The sequence below is a fragment of the Coptis chinensis genome, chromosome 4 (genome assembly GCF_015680905.1).
Source record: "Coptis chinensis isolate HL-2020 chromosome 4, ASM1568090v1, whole genome shotgun sequence".
Taxonomy (NCBI): domain Eukaryota; kingdom Viridiplantae; phylum Streptophyta; class Magnoliopsida; order Ranunculales; family Ranunculaceae; genus Coptis; species Coptis chinensis.
Genome location: NC_141459.1, coordinates 56,695,141 through 56,714,641, shown reverse-complemented (window position 1 = coordinate 56,714,641; position 19,501 = coordinate 56,695,141). Strand labels below are relative to the sequence as shown.

The 19,501-nt window shown below is 33.4% G+C and overlaps 1 long non-coding RNA gene across 10 annotated transcripts; it reads right to left on the bottom strand.

Moving 5' to 3' along the window:
* Positions 1-10,312: 10,312 nt before the first annotated feature.
* Positions 10,313-18,282, bottom strand: LOC147504103 (uncharacterized). Of its 10 annotated transcripts, none has more exons than XR_015192962.1 (9): positions 18,088-18,278; positions 17,909-18,005; positions 16,556-16,665; positions 14,755-14,874; positions 12,643-14,307; positions 11,952-11,995; positions 11,774-11,863; positions 11,379-11,431; positions 10,313-10,762 (listed from the first exon to the last, which is right to left on the bottom strand). It is a non-coding gene; the product is annotated as an uncharacterized LOC147504103 (long non-coding RNA). The 10 variants fall into 10 exon arrangements; XR_015192965.1 differs by adding an exon at positions 11,063-11,209 and having other exon boundaries at positions 12,643-12,790; positions 13,815-14,307; positions 16,556-18,273; XR_015192966.1 differs by adding an exon at positions 11,063-11,241 and having other exon boundaries at positions 16,556-18,280.
* Positions 18,283-19,501: the final 1,219 nt, after the last annotated feature.

The following is a 19,501-nucleotide window of genomic DNA, read 5'->3' as shown; positions in this document are numbered from 1 at the left end:
TTTTTTCCTTCGGTATCACTTCCCCAATAACTTCGCTAGTTAGATCACTTCGATAATCCATTTTAATCTCATCCGTATGTTTAGTCGCATTTGACACGTGTCCAAGGGCATTTAGGTCTTCACAAAAAAACCCAACAATAAACTGACTGAACAACCTACATTGACTAACTGTTGACCCAGTGAACCAATGAGATTGGGGGTCCAAAACAAAAGTCCAAAAAATTGGTGGTCTATATCAAATGAGCACTCCAATTGGGGGTCTATGTCAAAATAACCCAAAGAAAAAAAATAGTTGAAAACGCGGGAAGTAATTAATGAGGTTCAAAATCATTAATATATCACCAAAATCAGGAACTCTAACTTCGTTGGGTATGATATAGTTCTCTATCTAGTAAAAACTGACCTATATTTTTCGTCTAAAATGTTGAAATTAAATGGTATTGGTTAGAGTAAACCAAAACGCGATAAAAGTTGATATGAAACCATAAAGTATGTTCCCCCACTGGACTTGGAAACCTCCATTGTATATGAAATTTAGCAAATAGTTGAAAATATCTATTGTGATTTTGAGATTTTTAAACATTAAACACGAGCACCTCCATTGTAGATGACACGCACTTTTCAGCCATATAGTCGAACAGTTCTATTGTGATTATGAGTTTTTTAAATATTAGGAAGTGATGCAATCTATCTTTATTAAACATGAAGGGTTCTCTCTCTATAATATCTCTCATCTTAGTAATCTTCTTGACCTCCACCAGGTGCATATACTGATAACCAATAGTCTTACCATACACCATCTCAAGTCTAGCAATTGGAGTCAGTCGATTGACAATGTTCCTCCATTAGTAGTCATCTTAATCTTAACGAGAGAGACATCAAAAAAAAAAAATTCTAATCTCACAAATATCACCATTGAAGAATACTAAATATCCTATTTCAATCAATTGTCCCACACCTCTTATCAGTGTTATTAGATAAGAAAAGAAAAAGGGGGGAAAATACAGTATAATAAAAAAAATACTTACAAGTCTTAGTTTTGTATACATATATGAGCTTAGGATGTGCAGAATATATGTCCCCAGCTAGAAAGATTACACTTTTAGGGTCAATTCCTCTAGTGAACTTCCATCTCATCTTAGTGACAAACCCATACCCATACAACAACTCGATCCATGTTAACTACTTTCATTGTTGGTGTGAAAAAAAAAATTGCTGCCTTTTGTACCGAAGTATTCTTTGACATCAGCTAAAACAATGTCCTCTAAAGTTTATTTCACCCCTTCTAGCTGAAGCCCTTCACTTTCACTGGAATCACAGTATAATGGATTAACGATATAGGAGCAACTCCAACATGCAATAAGATTGGTCCAGTACTCCTCCAAATCTTTCTTTGACAACTCACCCTCATACAATATCGGCTCACTAAACTTAGAAAAGTCAGTTATACTTTCCAACTGAGTTGCGGTAAACTTATTATTCAAAACAATCACACTCCTATCTTCCGAAACCAAGATTGGGTACTCTTTCAAATTGGTAATACCCACCATATCTAGAAAAACAAAAACAATGGGAAAAAGCAAGTGAGATACTGAGAGAGAGAGAGAGAGAGAGAGAGAGAGAGAGAGAGAGAGAGTTCTTCGAGATCTAAATGATTCAATTTTACTTTCAAGTACCCGCCTGTCTGTCTTGTATGCATTCACCAGCGAAAACACATCTATGCTATCACATAAAGCTAAGGTAAAGAATCATTCATCAAGTACAATATACAACTAAAGGGGTGTTTGTTTTTTGCTACTTATAATAAGTGTTTACTACTTATAAGTTTTTGTAAGTCAAGTTTTCCTACTTACACTTTTGGCACTTATAAGTAACAAAACTATAATATGTCACTGAAAAACAAGCACCCAAAATAAAGTGGTCCACTACTTACTAGGAAAATAAGTAGTAAATATCCAAAAAACAAAAAATAAACACCTCCTAACAAAAAAGATCGATAGAGTACAGTAGCATGAATGCGGAAATCCACCTAGCTTGCAAGACTTAATTAAAAAACTGACACAATGCTCATAAATATAGGTAAAAAATTGATTTCACAAAGGAACATATAAGATGAAACATAAGCTAAGTTCGACAAATCAAATCGAACCAAACATCAACAAATTAATATTAATGATTTATCAAGGAGATAATGAATTATAATTTTCAAAACAATAGGTGACCTTCTAGATAAAATACATAAAAATATGACACTATTAGCTCAATAGGTTCAAATGGTGGTTTCTACATGATATTGAAAACCTTTGTTTGTTTTTTTAAGGGTTTTTGTTTTTTGGGGTTTCTATTTTTCAATATTAAAATCTCTTAATACAAAATCACTGTTAGATCAAAACTGTTTTTGTGTGAGCTATCTACTATAAAATAGCTTCAAAAACAAAATCCAAGTTGTGTAAATCCTGTCTTTTGTTGTTTTGTTTTTGGACTTGTTTGTAAGAGTGCAAATCTTCTCCGCCTGAGTGTAAATCCTGGTCTATTACACTTCAATTTTTTTTTTGCAACGTGTTTGCATATCTAACGACAAAGTGATGGCAAGTAACTACGGTGTTACTTGTGATTATTTAAAACTCAAAATAAAATAAAATAAAATAAATAAAAATTCACAATGAAAAACAAAAATTATGTTCGTGGCTTATTCTCCACAATCTCGCACTTTTTCTTTTTGTAAACACTATCTACTTCAACGGGAAAAGGTAAAATAATGTTTAAACAAAAAATAATAATTTTATGCTTCCTCCACAAAGAAAAATAAATCTCTTGAACTAGCTCTCTCTCTCTTTTGTGCCGCTTACTAAAAAAAACATTATTTCACTTAAAGGCATATTGTACGTGAAACAACAATTGAGCATAACAAAGTAGTAGCAAAGTGTGTGTCTTTTATTTCATGCACCGTGTCAATTCACACAACAAGTAACACTCTACACTCTATGCTTACAACAATTTCAATGCATTGCTCGTTGGTCAAAATTTCTCGTTAGGCTTTTTTAAGGTTTTATATTCGCCAGCATGTCTTGTGAACAGAAAACGGGCCCATAGGACAAAATTTCGTTTTTAGTTTGGTTATGTAAATAATTAAGGCTCCAAGACAAACCAGGTTGACTACTGCTGAAAGACGATATTACCCTTATTTACGTTTTTATCAGTTAAATCAAAATCAAAATCAAAATGTTATGGCTATTGGGGAAAACTCCCACGTGACTTTTCAAGCACACTCACGTTTTATGTTAGGACTAACATGAAAATTTTAATTTATTTCATGTTGTACACATGCATAGTGGTGTTTGCATGTTTGTTGAACACATGGATATTGGTGTGCATGTGTGGTAGTAATGTTTGCATGTTTATTACACACATGCATAATGGTGTGTGCATGTGTGGTATACACATGTATAATAGTGTTTGCATGTTTGTTATGCACATGTATACATATATATACACTACTAAAAAAAAGGTTTGTTGTGTCACTTTTTAAATGACACAACAAATTTGATGTGCCGGGTTTTTCAGATTTACAAAGGAACACAAGTAGTGGTGACACAATATGTTTTTGTCAAACCGACACAATAGATATAGTACTTGTGTCGGTTTTTAAATATAAACTGACACAACAAGTATACTACTTGTGTCGGTTTTAGCATTTCACACCTGTAAATTTGCTCTGGGAAAACACAAACCGACACAAGAAATAGAGCTGTTATGTCGGTTCTTCTTTACACTATACAAAATTGGATCCCTTCTTGTGTCAATTTTAGTAGATCGTAGATCACTTGTTTCGAAAAAAAAAACATAGAACAACAATTGACCTGTACATATAAAAGCATTGTCATCCATATCAATATAACACAACTAACAATCTCAAAAACAATTTCATTTCATTACTAAATAATTCTATTATCCAACATCAGTTTACAACCAACCAACTATCCAAAATTCAAAACATTCACAAAACCCACAAAATAAAACCTAATCCGCCTAGTTTAACACCATGCGAGAAAATGAATTCACGTCTAGCTTTTATCCATCCATCTAGTCATCATAGTCGTGTTCTATTAAGTTCAATCTACAAAAAAAAAAAAAAAAAAAAACAAATAGTTAGGTTCAATATATCATAAAGCAACAAAATTCATTATAGTGTACAAAATGCAAATACGCTACATGTTCGCATGGTATAACTTCAAATATGTATTTTTTAAGTCGGGTAAGCAAAAAACAATTAAAACCAACAAAATCTAAAAAACACACAATCCATTGATGTGTACGTACAAGTGATCTAAAGCTTTCCTTCACCTTCAACCCACTTTCCAACAGCTGCATAACCTCTAACAATAACATAACAAACACTAATAGTTTGGTCATCTGGTATATACCATTGTTCCCCTAATAACAATGGCTTATAGTCATTTACCATGGTAATGCTTAAAAACTCAAACAATTGTAAACCTATGACACGTGGTTTTTATAGTAAAATTTTGGCAACATCTCCTCTGTACTTTCGACATTTTATAAATATAAACCTGTCATAACCTGAAAATCACAATCATATATTTTCTCATTGGTTAACCCAATTACTTAACCATCTCGACCAATGCCAGAGCAGTCAAATAACTAGCTTACAAAAATGATATCACTTCAACATTAGGAATTTGTACGCCAAAGTACATGAATGTCTCGACTAATGCCAGATCATCCAAGCACCTCATACAAAGTTATTACCGAAAACACAAGTAAAATACATACATCTGAATCCCATAGCTATCGAAAGGTTTACACCCTTAACAAATGATATTTATTATAAAACTTTCTGAAAGAGAAACAAAAGAGGTACAAAGATAATACTTATAGACCTTAGTCGCATTTTAGTACTTTGGCGACTAAATTTAGTCTACTCTAATATAGTATCACATCTTCCACACCACTTTAGTCTACTCTAATTTCGCCACATTCTTATATCTTAAAACCTCTATTGTTTCTTTTGTAGCCTGGTCTGGATTCTATTGGAATCATTGTTGTTTCCCATAATTGTCATAAGGGTAAGTTTATTTCACTCATGGAAATGCATGGAAAGAGGTTGGCTTCAGATTAAACGATTGAGTTGCTACTCTATCACTAGATGATTCAGCAGGGGGCTAGTATTGGAAGCATTTGTAAATGAATCAGGTGATAATAATCCTAATGGTGTGGGTGGGCTAAGTAATCCGTTATTAAGTGATGGTGGTTTATCTACTATTATTTACTAACATATGTGCACGCCTTCTGGCCATCAAATTGAATCAGCTACAGAAGTAGATCTTCTAAAATTTTGTCCCATAAAAACATGTTAAATGACGAATTTAAATGAAACTCGAAATCATATAGGTTCAAAATAACTTTAAGTGAGGACATTAATAAGATTGAATGATTAATCAAAAGTCAGAAGCTACAGTTGTATAGGAGAGGTAAAAGCCAAAAGTAATAGACTAATATGACTATTTTTCCTGTTCATTTTTTGATACTATGCTCTAAAAGATGGTAACACATTAGTGAGCACAAATAAGTTAGTCAATTTGGCTGCATGTTATCGTAAGAACTAAGAAGACATTAAATCTCTTAATCTTTACAACTTTACCCAAAAAATTAAAAAGTCACTTGACAGTAGTACATGTAATGTATTAAAGAAAAATAAAGTTGCTAGTGATCTTATGCACACTATAATTAAAAGCTACACATATACTTTTTATAGGGTCCAAACCATAAACAAATAAGGGGCATGGAGCGACAATCTCCTGAACTCCTTTACCTGCCATATCTCCGTGAACAAAGTAACACATTAGCAATTGCAGAAGTGCAATGCTTAATCATTGTTGTCTGCAAGATCATATGCATATCAACCCATTTTATCACTTATGAAGAAATGAAACATTAACATACACTAGTAGGACTGTAGGATTGGATGAGGCTAGTATAATATGCATAACAATGATTATATTATTTGCTCCTTTGTTTAGTGTGGAACAAAAGAAACATTGCCAGACATTATCAATTCATCCCACTAATATATGCATCTCTTTAGTGAGAAAGCATATCTTTTGCATCATCAACTGTAGTAGCAGGAACAGATCTCTCACAATCATGTAGCAGTAACGCTAACGTTATTAGGGAGCATGTCCACAGCTGCATGTGGCTCACTAAGAAAAAACATTTTTATCATTGTGACTCTATCGTGAAAAAATAAATTATAGAAAGAATCTAACAAAGTGTTCCTTGGTTATCCTCAATAGTCTTATTAATAAAATTGATACGCATATTAGCTATCAACCCTAAAAGGAGAACGAATAGTCAACTTCCTACCTCGCAATAGAGAAGGATAGTAATTGTCTTAGTTACCATTTCAAATTTTCTAAAGAAGCGTGGATCGATAAGATAACTCGAAGACATTATCTCTTCTACTTTCTTAAGGTCTGAACTTTTGAATGAAGAAACAATATGAGTTCATCATGTAGCTCCATTCCAGTCAATCAAGAGGTCAAAGCAGAGTTTTTTTCCTGCAACCAAAGCATCCAACCAGTTTATTGAGCCTGATTTCAATATTTAACTTGTAACAAAATAATGCAAATATCTATACTTCTCCTATCAGCACTCCAATGTTTCAAAAGTTATGCTCTTGATCATCCTATTACAATTCCTAGGAAAAAATGTTTGGTTGATGTTTTCGTGCTTGGGTTAACAACACATTAGCTGTCACTAACTTCATATGTTCAATGCATAAAATCAGCTAGTTGCCAAGCACAATTGCAATAGCAGATCAACTCCTTTGCTCCAGGATTAATAAGAATTATAATGTCAACTTCCTGCCACATCTCGAATAGTATAATGTTATTTATAAAATGGAAGTCCATTTCACAAGGAGCACCAAAGTCAAACAAATTTTAAAATGAGTTCTTCAAAGGACATTCCAGTAAAGCCTAAAGTTATTGTACCCACTTAAGTTAGAAGGACAAATTTAGTTCTTGGGAAATAACATACAAAGACAAAATGGATCTCACCGAGTGGAAGACAATGGCGCACATTCACAAACACCAAAAAAAAAAAAAAAAAAAAAACTCAAGTTATGCACTAATATTTCACTGGAAGGTTAGGAGACCCTTAAAAGGGGTTTACAAATACTCTTGCCAATTGGGATAGGCTCTTATGGAGATGAACACTATTGGGGTTTGGCAAAGTGGGAAGGACCAAAGAAATAACACTTTACCTCCTACTTCTATTAACATTCAATGGACAGTCTGACAGTCATATTACTGTTCCACTATCAATCCAACTTTTTTCTCCAATCTCACATAATTCTCTTACACCTTTAGAAACAGGACTTGAATTCCCAACTATTGTATCAACTGGTCATATTGATACTCCTCAACATGAGTCAACCACTTCACCATCTTACTTCATACCTTCCACCATTTTCATTGTACCTCCTGGTCCTAATGCTTTAATATATGGAACTGTTCGTGACTCACTAACTAATGTATCAAGCAATAATATACTTATTAAGGGATATATAATGTACACATTTGATCGAAAGACAGGTGAAAAGTAGCAACTGACGTTGGGTGTGGAATATGGATGTGATTCCAAGACAAAGAACTAAAAGTCTTTAAATGGCTGCCCGCTTCCCATAAGCCATCTTAAACATATATTGCATAAGAAACTATGGCAATCCATTGATAGCACCTTATTGGTCATATACTATCATGAGTGCAGAATTTGAAATGTTTTTACATGCAAGCAAAATTTTTAGCTAAAAATGTTTTCACCAAAACTCTCTCTTTTGGCGAAGGCACATACAAAGTGTCTTGCATGGAATAACTGGTTCTTAGAGGTCCATGTTTCAACCAAGTGGTTGACTCATGTTGAGCTAACGAAACAATTTTTTTGCACCTGTTATTTATTTTTCTACCAACAACGGAGCATGAATCAGTGAAAACAAACCTGGGGGTCAAGAACCAAGTTTGAATATATAGATCCTAATAAGATACACTCAATTGCTAAGTTACATTGACACGGATACGTATGTCCGCATCTGACACGGTAACAAAGTGTCCGACACGTCAAAACACCAAAAATTAAGTATATCATGTACAATATGTGTGTGTGTGTCGTGTCCCACGTGGACACGTATCGTACACGAATTTTTTTTAAAAATATGGCATGTCCATGTAACATAGCTTAATTCTATACACTTACAAACTCCAAATGAAGAACGATCCTAGTATACAAAACCAATACACCAAGTGAACTTAAACTATGAACTAACCCATACCAAACAAATATCCCACGATTATATTATAAACAACCATAGATTTACCAACACCCAAATAAACCTACCCACCTAGAACTGAAAAGTTTATAACGAAACTCTAAATTTGACATTACACCCGATTGTGAATCTTAATTTAAAGAATTTCCATATCAAAATCTGAAAAGGAAAAGGTATAAACCCATATAGATCGTCGACAGCCAAAAATTTCATGGTAATCTTTGTAATTTAATATATCATGGCAACAATTATTTAATCAACAACAGTTAAAAGTAACAATGATGCAGAGAAATTATCACTAAAATGAAAAGGCAAGAATATTTTACCTGGTTCCATATTTTAAAACAACTCAACAATGTCCTCCCCACGCATCCTTATAAATAAATTGAGGGACTTTCAACTTCGAACAGTTAGAATTATACACAAATTCATTACGATTTATGAAAATTCAAACTAACATTCTTCTTCTACTTAGGTGTTGTGATTGTAAACGTACAAAGAACTTTTTGGTAATAGGTTCCTTTAACCAAATAGATAGCTATTATTAACACATGTGGAATGCAACATGCATTAAAATCAAGTGTACTTTAACCAAATGGGAAAAAATCAAGAAAGGAGAAGTGTCTGAGAACATACCATGAATGGTGCGTATAATGCCCGACGACCACCATGGAACATCGCCCAAAATGCAAACACAATTAGGTAAGTTAACAGTTTCTTGAAAATTGGAGGTTCTTTAAATATGTATGATGAACATGAATAATTGCTAGACTGAACCAAAATTATACATAACCACTCTTAGGTTGTTTGAAATGACCATGAATTGACCCTTCCTCAACGATAATCACTACTGTCTTTTTCTCGTGGTCCAGCATTTTACATCATCTTCCTCTGTGGTTCCGTCTTAATCAAGCAATTAATCACGGATGGTAAAACTGTAAAATGACTCATTTTAATAAAAGTGTGATCAGACTCGATCTCTATATTTTGGCAACAAAAAAAATACCTCCTTTGTCCTTGATAGAGGAGAATTCAAATGATTAGGAATAGCAACTGAAGTTCTTACATATAACAAAATCCTGATAAGATTACAATAACAATTAGGTGTCAAAATAGAACTGTCCAAATTGCACTGACAGGTACGTACTAACCAAATTGCATCTCTGTGATTATGTCAATAAGTTCTCACTTAACCAAATAAATATTGTTAGTGATAGAAATAACTTAAGCTTAAATGATTTCATAAAACACCAATCACCATATAAGATGAAACATCTAAAATGGTCTGGTCTATTAGGTGGTATCTGCTAGGATGCATTTATGTATGCTAGTATGAGCCAAAAATTGGTGTGAGGGGAAAAAAATACATATCATAATTGTAACCAAAAGCATATATGAATATGTTAAGAAAACTAACATCTCACTGAAAAATTCTCCCCTTCACGAAAAGCATATATGAATTGGTTGATCCCTTCCATCCAACTCATGTAGGGGGGCAGGTAAACGAAAATAATACAGTGTACTTTTGGCCCTTCAGCCACTTTACACCCCTCTGCTACTCCATTAACAATCTAAGTTTCCTCCAACATAAATTTATGAGTTAACTAACTCAACATCTAAATTAAGAGAAAAGAATATCATGATTTTTTTATAGTACATGGATGAAAAGTGCAAGATGCAACCATCTCTTCTCAACAAACCATGGGAAAATGATATATCAAATAAGTTAAAGTAGAAGATGTAATAGCAAAAAGAAAAGAATGCAATTACAGACCATCGTCGCTTTTCAAGAAACTCGTAGAGACCAAGATACAAAGGAACCTAGTGAATTAAATTAAACAATTGGGTTGACCACCCCTCGTTTTCTGTTGGAATGAGATATTTATTGTGTTTGGAGCATGAATTGCCATATAGGGGATACTTGGCTGATCTTGCCTAAATGGTTTGACATTTAGGACAAAACAATTTCTCGAAAAGTTTGAAGAAAAAAGCAATTGTAACATAGATGGCATGTAATATGGTTCTCACATTACAAATAGATCTTCTACTTTGTAGTGTAATCAGACTCGATCTCTATATGTAGAACTTCTACATATACCCCAAAAAGAAATATATAATACTTGTAGCATTCCCATAAAAAAAATCTCACACAATGACCAATTTACAGAATTCACCCCTAAAAAAAACATTTTGAAATACTACCTAAGAGAAAGGAAAGCACAAATATCAACATTTAGAGATTCTAACTTAAAGCATTTTATTCCCTTTGATAACTTTCGGCTTCTGGTGGCAGCAGCAGTGACACATTCATTGAATCCCATAGACTCCACCATATGAATCCCAGGTGATGCACATCATCTTTGAGTTACCCCATATCCATTTTGAGTTGATCGCCATGACTGCTGCTCCCAAAACCTGCCACATATAAACAGCACCACACTAAGAGTAGAATCTTGGTATCATTTAACTACTTGCATGTCTTGCCATACAGGGACTTACAGGTCCAATAACAAATAATAAGCAGCCTTTATACTCATTTTTCAAAATATTGGAATAGATCACAATAGTTTTAACACTACTAACAACTATATTGACTAAAAGCAAAATTACAAAGATACAGAAAATGAGTAAGCTTTAAGCTCTTCTCAACTTAATTCAATCAGTGAATCGACAATTCAACTCGAGTCACTAAAAAATGACCCATCTCATTATTACCTAATTTTCCTTTACAAAAAACTCGTGCCTTTTGTGAATTTCGTTTTATCCTGTACTTTGTCCTTCCCGTTGTAAAACTTGTTCCAATGCTTCTTGTGGAACTGTGCGAAGGGTGGACCAGTTGGCAGGCTTTACATTATTTTGAGCCTTGTCAAGATTATGAAATTGAAACCAAATTTCTATTCAAGTTTCACCAAGATAAGAATGAAATGCATATCAAGGCCCTAAAATATCAAAGAATATCGAATGCAAGAGATGAAAAGAAAAACCATGCCTTTAATATATGAGACAAAATAAAATTAGAGTGTTATGGTACCTGTTGTTGCCTAGGAACCTGTTCTCTGCGCTTGCTTTCTTGTTTTCGAATTGCTTCAATTATTAAGTTAGAAAGAAAAGGAGAGAGATTAAATTTCACAGCAATCTCAATAATGGTTATTATGTATATATTTGGCTATTCAATAATGCGTTAACTGTTTTAACTTTTTGCCAAATTTTAAACAGTTAACGCATTTTAGTTGTATATTTGGTTATTCTTTATACAAGCGGACATATAGCCAAATTTTATAACTTGAAAGCTTACTCAATCGACGACTTCCTCAGTTATATAAGTAATTTCGACCAGTTTATTCCCATCCTCATCTAAAACATCACCTCTTTTGATACTCAAAGTAATATTTTATTTGATGTGTACGTATACGCTTATTGGATTACCTGCGAAGGAGTCTTTGACTCTTTATCAAGCTCTGGTGGAAGCCTAATGTCTGCTATGTATGGCTTGCAGTCTGCTGCTTATGGTTTTTGCTGTTTGGGAAGGAAATCACCGATTCAGTTATAATGGCACGCCTTGGGAAGGGAATATACTTCAACAGTGAAAGTTTTTGAAGACCACCTTAGGAAATCACTTTTCTAGGCACTGCAGATCCACCTTCATATCTGCAAAAAAATGTAATTAGAACTATCAGATTCAGCTAACCATTCAGCTAACTACATAAGTTAAGAAGTGCAAATGAAATAGTGAATGTTAACCAAATAATAAACTAATTCCACATAACAAACTTTAAAAGCATCAGCCTATATCAAAATAGTAATAGTTTTTTTTTTTTTTTTTTCCTTCTAAGGTCAAACCTAACTTGTAGATATGTTCTATCAACAGTAAGACATGCCCTAATCGACTCATGTACACAACCACATGTGCATGAGGATACACACACAGAGTAAGCTTTACTGAAGATACATTATCATAGAAAAGCGAAGCAAGTAAGAATATATGAAAAGAGCAAACAAAAAAATTCACCTAATCGCAAATAAATTAAGCAAATACTGAGCAAAAAAGAGAATAAAATTTAATATAGCAAATGGAATAACATAAGATAAAAAAGGACATAAATTTGATATAACATCGTCAGTAATAGCATAAGGATATAGCAGTACCAACTGTAGAGATTTTTTAAAAACTTGTTGAGAAAATAAAACATAACCAGTTCCTTCATCAAGTGTTTTTATGAGCTCGAAATCATGTTACTTGAGTGTTAGTTCCATTGAGAAGTAGATGGCAAGTATCAATCTGAAAATACTCATACCTGAGCATTGGCCGCAATGAATATGATCCAACCTTTGCTGATGAATTTCAAGGTCCCAACGGTTTCTCAATCAGTAGAGTGACAACCCACACAGGTAACACTTTATTGATAGAAGCTTGCAATAGCTAAATCAAGGGAGAGCTATAACCTTGTGCATTAACGGAATAGAGGTTTAAAATATAGAACCAAAAAAAAATGAAACACCAATAAACACGCTTATTCCTCCTTTGTAGCAAATACAAACCAAACGTATAGTTTTCATTTTTGAGATAAAGACACTTATTGTATGTTAGCATCGGCACATTATAGTTAAGCATAGAAGATTTTACCTACAAAATAAAGTGATCCTCAAACTCAAAATCAAAATCTGATTAGATATGGATAGAATATACACTATTTTATACATTGCCAACTATCAATTAAGAAAATTAGGTTATATAGGACTCAAGACTCAACCCAAAAGTTCACTATTTGATAATTCCCGCTCACAAACGATTAGCAGTCTATCACATTTTACAAAAGATAGCATCGCTTAAATAGTGCGTACATAGTTTAAAGAACCCCTCTGAGGAGTTTTTGCCAAATATAGAACTACATAGTACAAAGGTTTCTAACGCTTATGAAATAAAATTAAATATTTATGATAATCTTAAAAACATTATCTAAAACACCTTTGTAAGCAGTACTTCCCTAAGTGCGTACCGACACATGATTAACATGAACAATTACAGGGCATATTCGGAATATTACCAATCAAATAAAGCACAGCATCAGAAAATAAATGACAGAAGAAGATATAACATTATGTAAAGTAGAAGATGCCGATCTGTAGGAGTGCAGCAAACATTCCCACAAAGGATAATGGAGCCAGGGAAAAAACAAAAGTGAATTAATTTTTTTTAATTAAAATGATTGGAGCATCCAATCAATGCTTCAATGAATTCATAGTCAAAGTGAGAATAACAAATAGCTGAAACATTAGAGTAGCATTCGAAGTTGCAAAAGCGCGCAATAATTTTGTTGCAAATACATCAAAAATCACAAAATAAAATCAGGGTGCTGAAAGAAAAAAAAAACCCCAATAGCAGAACATACCAACCAAAAAAGACGATTAGAATCAAATATCATGCCACAATTTCGCATAGAGAAAGAGAGTGGAGAAATTGGCCTACCCATAAAAAAAGTTTCTTTGATAGAGTGCAAGATGTTTCTTCTTACTCAGCTGAAATTGGTTTGTGCGAGATGGATTGATTGATCAATTTCTTCCTCTTTTCTTGTTGTGTAATTGGAACCAAGAATTTCCATCCTATGTCGATTTTTCTTTTCTCTTTTCAATTGACTATTGGCATCATCAATAATTACCAGGACCTTATCATGTTCTCTACTCCACCAAACAACCTTTTCCTCAGCCGTCTTACCCAAAAAGTGTTCAAGTTTCTTCTTTGATGATCGACGCTCAATCTCAAGGTCATCAATGCGTCCCCGAGCCTACTCCAGCTCTATTTGAAGAGCAGAAACAACTGATGCATTAGAGATCTGTTGGTCTTCAAGATGCTTCATGTGGCCATAAAACTGATACACCTCATCTGACATTTTCGATCCTATAGGGTCCCACTTCGTATCCCCCTCCATTGCAGGATTGTGCAAGGGCAGAGAAGATTCAGGCTAAATAAGAGAGAAAGGGAATATCAGGTAAAGAGTGAACACATGAACAAAATAAAGAAGCCAGGGAAAAAAACCATCAGTGGTTAAATTTTGGAAAGAATACCCTTTACAATAGATGGATAGAGAGATGATGCAACAGCTTATGGAGATGAACATGCTATATAATTACAGCCACAGAGAATCAACATTTTACAGTTGTTGAAAACATTTCTCTAAAAACATTTCTCTGCCAATCAATAGTATGCAACGAATAAAAATGTATGTGCGCTTTAATTGGGAATTCAAGGATAGAAGATATCCTAAGTGGAACTACCTAAAGGTTAGACGTCCTTGCATTTCTTTCACAAAGGCAGACCATGAAGCACCTTTTTTTTCATTCCTTATTAACCCACCACCACCCCAACCAGACATAACCACTTCATTAAACCAAGGAAATAGATGATGTACCTTATACAACATTCCATTCTTTGGGCCAAGGACTGAATGAGGGCTTTGGAAATGATCCTTCATTTCATCTCTTTCACTAAGACGACAATGAAAAGGGTCACCCACATGCCCAACACCATGCTACAATCACAAAGAAAAAATAAATTCAAAACCTCAGAAGTCTAAATTGATCAGTTAGATTCTTAATAGTTTTAAAATGCAAGATCTATACACACAAAGTAATACATGTTCATCAAGCTTAACTAAAATCGAATAGTTTTTACTACAATAAGGGGAAAGCTTAACTCATAAGCCTCACAAAAAGTCAAAAGACAATGAAAGCAAATGAATCAAAATGAAATCATTATACTTACAAATCATTTTACTTAAAATAATTATGTCAAAACACAATCTACAATGAGCTCACACACTAATATTAACAAATAAACATGCTTAATCACCACAAAGTTAAGATCTTGAACAGCCCCAGAGTCAATATCTGAATAGAAACGATGAGATTGGAGTGAGAAACTTGACTTTTGTTGCAATTTTATTTTTATTTTTTATTGTTTACCAAAATAGGGGAGACGAAGGGGAAAGGAGCAGTGCATTTATTTATGGTAATTAAAGTCTAATTTATGAATAATTAATACAGACATATAATTCATATATTGCGTGCATTTGGTTTTCGACTTGAATTTACACAAACACTCTTTTTTTTCTATGTTAAGTTAAGGGTATAAATGGTAATAAAAACTGAAATGACCAAATAGTCTTTTTTAAAAGCATTGAATAATTTGTTTGAATATTTTATCAAGGGTATTTAATGGTAGAAAAAATGCTGGTCCAATTTAAAAGCTCATGTTAATTATGGTGTACTATACTAATTTAGATAAATTTAGGTGGTTCTAATCACCAAGTTCATTATCCATGTCCACCTTGGAAACCCATAGCTTTCCAACCTCAACTTAATTATTTAGGAACTTGACATGCAACTTAAATATTTAGAAACTAGGGTATGTAGACTTACTTTTTCATGTAGAACTCGAAGTCCCAACCTCATCCCATCAAGAAGAAAACTTAAGTTGAAAACGGTAAAAAATCCTGATTTCAAAAAACTAAAATCCTGACGCACTATCTTCCGAATGACACAACTCTTTCCACAGGTATCCAAAAGCAACGAGGCATTGTAAAGATAACACACAGACCTTACTTAATTATGTTTTACAAAATTTCTCAATCTCATTCTAAATATGCTAAAAATAGGCTCAAACACAGTGCACATAAGCTGATTTCTGACATTGTTTTCTGTCATCCAAACTTTTAGATACCGGAACCATCTCCACATACCATGGAATGCAACCGAGGCCAATTGGGATGGAAAGAAGACTCGTAACCCTTACTTTTTCATGTTTTGATAAGGGTTTGAATCACAACCTAACTATAAGAAAACATGGTTCCAAAACTGGGGCAGAACCTGATTTCTGCTATTAGAAAACTCTAACTACCTAAATTGTGGAGACCATAACTTTCTATCAACACATCCAAATAGGTTGGGGCTTACTATGTTAGATAGATGACTAACATAACTTTCATTCAGAGTTAAATTCAATAAAAAATAACAAAATTTTGATTTTATAAGTAATATCAAAGACAGAGACGGAAACAGAAACAGAAAATTTACAGATTTTGTACCATTTATATTTTAACACCAAGCCATCATAACTCTCATTCAATTTGAATTCACAGCAAAACAACAAAATCAATATGATTTTAAACAAGCTCAAACAGTATATAAACTTAAGTAAATGAGGTTACTCACCTAAATAGCAAATTCTCAAATCTTACAATCAACACCGAGCTCCCGAGTGTTGATTTCATGAGCTGTAGCTATTTACTCCCAAGCTTACAAAACTAAACTTTGATGTTTAACTAACACCAATAAGCCATATGAATTAAAAATTCATAAACAAATGTGGATAAAGGATTTGAAAAAAACAGAAGTGTTACAGGTAATTCTAAACTAAACATGCACTAATTCGAAGAAAAAACCCCAAAGCTCAAGAACATACGGATAGATAATATCAAGCATGACAATTCACCATTCTAATAGCCTTAGTGTCATACCTACAATCACACTAACATAGGGTGCTAATGCACTGTAAACAAAAGGCCCAAAAGTAAGTCTATAACCACTCAAGATCTGAAAATGGCATTAGTCGTAGTTAGCATAGTTATACTTTGTTTCACTTCATTTTAACCTCATGGCATGTAGCCATTTCATTAGTTCACAAACATCTTTAATTTAATATGGTTAGAACAAGAAATGAACAAAGGGGTACTATATGTCACATCCATTGCATTCGTATTGAGAGTGGGGAAGAGATCAAAAGAGGGAAATCTATATATATTATGCCTAAAATTAAATCTCACATTGTTAACACTAAACACTAAACACTAAACACCTAAAATTGAATCGAAATTCGAAAGAGGAAAAACATAATGCTACGGTTCAAAATTTCTTATCTACCTTATACACTCTATACTCATAACAGTCACAAGTTAATATCATTTACCAAAATCAGCAACTTAAACATGCATACAAATCATATATAGCAAAACCATCACCTCTAGCACATCAATGCAACACGAAACCCTTATTTTCCTCACCCATCTCATAACATCATCTTCAAACATCGACTCAATAGTCTCATGAAACACATTCAATTCCGAACTTCAGTAACTTCAATCCCAAAAAACTCGACACTCCAACACCATTTTTCTTCCTATAATCCACTACCAAAGTACCAAGTTGGCGAAAATCGAATTGTTCGCACTTAACACACCCAAATGTCTAGATCAATGGGAGAGACAACAGTGTTGGCTACTACAATTCTCAAAAGAAAATTGAAGGAGAAACAAACGGAAGGATCAAAGAGAGGAGAGAGAAAGGAGGGAGGAGATCGGGTTTTTTTCTTTTTGTAACAAAGAAAAGATGCCATTTTTTTGAAGCATTGATCTAATCATAATTCACTCACAATACATAAAACAGACGCAACAAAAAAAATAAAAAAACAATATCGAAAGATTATTAATTCGACAGTGAAAAAAATGGTAGGATTATGACAATTATTACATGAGAATGCTTTAAGTAGAGGACACACGATAGACTGACCGTAATAGTAGAACCCGATCTTGGTGATACCTTCTCCCCAGTTCTTTGAAAACCCAAGCTAGTAAGAGGATGAGATGAGGGTCATAATTCCATAGTACTACAAACACAAGGAACAACCCAATTTGATTATCATCATGCCTTGCGATAATGGTATTATAAACTTCATAACTATAACAAACCTTCGTAATATTTTTACATTTATATGGTCTACAATACTACAAACTTAGGAATTTGCTCTGTACATCCTAAATTGTGCATGATTGATTTTGAAAGCTCAACAGTCTAACATTTCAATCTTTTTTATAACAGAGAAAAGACAGACAATCCATGCGAGAGAAAATATGCTCTTCAGTTTATTTGGGCCTTAGCCCATAAGCGCTTTTATTTGATGTGTCGGTTTGCTGAAAATTTGTGAACTTCACACGAGAAAAAGAAAGAAGCGACACAACAACTCCTTTATTTTGTGTCGTCCAACTTAAAAGTGACACAACAACAAATTATCTTGTGTCGCACATCTGAAAACCGACACAATAAACCCTTCTCTAAACAAAACCGACACAATAGACTCTGTTGTGTCACTTTTGGGTAGAACCGTCACAATCGGTTTTTAACAACCGACACAACAAGCCATTTTTTTTTAGTAGTGATAGTGTTTGCATATGTACGTGTTATACACATACATAGTGGTGTTTGCATGTGTGCTATACACATGCATAATGGTGTGTGCATGTGTGTTGTACACATTCATAATGATGTATGCATGTGTGTTGTACACATGTATCGAACTACTACTCTAAACTTAAAAATATCATTGACGATAACAATATCAAAATCGAGATAAATCACACAATTTATTAATACAAGGTTTGAGGATTTGAAAAATAAATTCAATTGTTGTTCAATTGTTTGTCGAACCGGTGCCGAAATCGACCCAATTATTTTTCATTTATCAATAATCTAGAATTGAAAAATGAGAATAGTGTTTGTCATAAGAGAATAATATGTTTTATTATAGCTTAAATCACTAATCATAACACACAAATCAACTAACTCAAATATGGAAACAACTAGATCTCAAAAAAAAATTACAAGTTTCTAGTTGGAGTTTTTTTTTTTCTAAATGGAGAAAAAGATAAATGTTTTCTCATATCTTAAATCACTAATCATAAGTTCACAACATATAAATCAACTAGCTCAAAGATGAAAACAATTATATCTCAAAAGTAGTTTACAAGTTTATAGTTTGAGTTTTTTTGCTAGATGGAGAAGAATGTCATAATTGGTATTAATAAAAAATAAATTGCTGGCTTCAGCCCGAAAATGTCCTTATAGAAAAATTATTAGTGATAGATGTTGATGTCAGTCCGTTTTTGTCCTAAAACCGAAATTATTGGTCAATTTATGTGTTTGGGCCTAAATTTGTGTCTTGTGAATAAACGGGCCTTGACCAAATGTTGAACTAAACTGGGCTTAAAAATATTGGGCATTTGTTATAGATGGGGGCCCGTATCCTATACTCCTTTTACCCGGTAATAATACAAACAAAGTAAAATAAATTGAGCGTTACTGTAGAAAACAAAGAAAATAGTGGCG